At 38.0% G+C, this 1,761-nt stretch overlaps 1 non-coding gene across 1 annotated transcript; it reads right to left on the bottom strand.

Moving 5' to 3' along the window:
* Positions 1 to 1,581: 1,581 nt before the first annotated feature.
* On the bottom strand, positions 1,582 to 1,689 carry LOC127745222 (small nucleolar RNA R71). Its single transcript, XR_008006418.1, has one exon. It is a non-coding gene; the product is annotated as a small nucleolar RNA R71 (small nucleolar RNA).
* Between the last annotated feature and the right edge of the window lie 72 nt (positions 1,690 to 1,761).

Raw genomic sequence — 1,761 nt, 5'->3', positions numbered from 1 at the left:
CCATAGATTTAGGTGTGGAGCTCTGCTGTACCTCGAGTATTAATGCAATTACTATTGTTCTTCTATTCAATTCCGCTTGTTCTTATTCCAAGATATTCATTTGCACTCAAGAACTTGATGAATGTGATGATTATGTGACACTTATCATCATTCTCACTTATGAACAAGTGACTGACAACCACTCTGTTCTACAAGCAACAAGGCTCTAATGTTTATCTCTTGGATTCTTTAACCGGAATCTTCGTGGTATAGGCAAGAACTGATGGCGGCATTCAAGAGAATCCGGAAGGTCTAACCTTGTCTGTGGTATTCTGAGTAGGATTCAATGATTGAATGACTGTGACGTGCTTCAAACTCCTGAGGGCGGGGCATTAGTGACAGACGCAAAAGAATCACTGGATTCTATTCCGGCCTGATCGAGAACCGACAGATGGATAGCCGTGCCGTGACAGGGTGCGTTGAACATTTCCACTGAGAGGATGGGAGGTAGCCACTGACAACGGTGAAACCCTTGCATAAGCTTGCCTTTTCAAGTATGTTGCCTTTTCTGTTGAGAGATGTTTAATGTTTGAATCATATCTTTTCTTGTTAGGCAAGTCATTAATTTTTAAAATCAAATCTTTTTAAAATTGTTTTCAAATCATATCTTTTCAATCATATCTCTTTAAAACCATAACTTTTCAATCATATCTTTTTAATCACATCTTTTTCAAAATAGTTTTCAATCATATCTTTTTAACTTCTAATTTCAAAATCTTTTTCAAAAATTACTTGATTTCTTTCCCACTCTTGGTTTTCGAAAATCAATTAAAGTTTTTCAAAATGTTTTTAAAATCTTTTTAACTTAATTTTCGAAATTTCTTCCCCTCTTCTCACATCCTTCTATTTATGGAGTATCACTCCTCCTCAATGCACAATTTGAACTCTGTCTCACTAAGTTCGAATTCTTCTACCTCTTTCTTCTATTTTTCTTTTCCTCTGACACCTCAAAGAATCTCTATACTGTGACATAGAGGATTCTATATTTTCTTGTTCTCTTCTCTTTCATATGAGCAGAAACAAAGACAAAGGCATTCTTGTTGAAGCTGACCCTGAACCTGAAAGGACCTTGAAGCGAAAGCTAAGAGAAGCTAAGGCACAACTCTCTGTAGAGGACCTAACAGAAATCTTCAAAGAAGAAGAACCCATGGCAGCCGAAAACAACAACAATGCAAGGAAGGTGCTGTGTGACTTTACTGCACCTACTCCCGACTTCTATGGGAGAAGCATCTCTATCCCTGCTATTGGAGCAAACAACTTTGAGCTTAAGCCTCAATTATTTCTCTAATGCAACAGAATTGCAAGTTCCATGGACTTCCATTGGAAGATCCTCATCAGTTCTTAGGTGAATTCTTGCAAATCTGTGACATTGTCAAGACTAATGGGGTTGACCCTGAGGTCTACAGACTTATGATATTTCCTTTTGTTGTAAGAGACAGAGCTAGAACATGGTTGGACTCACAACCTAAAGAAAGCCTGAACTCTTGGGAAAAGCTAGTCAATGCCTTCTTGGCAAAGTTCTTTCCACCTCAAAAATTGAGTAAGCTTAGAGTGGAAGTCCAAACCTTCAGACAGAAGGAAGGAGAATCCCTCTATGAAGCTTGGGAAAGATACAAACAATTGATCAGAAAATGTCCTTCTGACATGCTTTCTGAATGGAGCATCATAGGTATTTTATATGATGGTCTCTCTGAACTGTCCAAGATGTCTTTGGATAGCTCT

Source organism: Arachis duranensis, chromosome 2 (assembly GCF_000817695.3).
Source record: "Arachis duranensis cultivar V14167 chromosome 2, aradu.V14167.gnm2.J7QH, whole genome shotgun sequence".
Classification (NCBI taxonomy): Eukaryota; Viridiplantae; Streptophyta; class Magnoliopsida; order Fabales; family Fabaceae; genus Arachis; species Arachis duranensis.
This window is presented reverse-complemented; position numbering and strand designations above follow the sequence as displayed.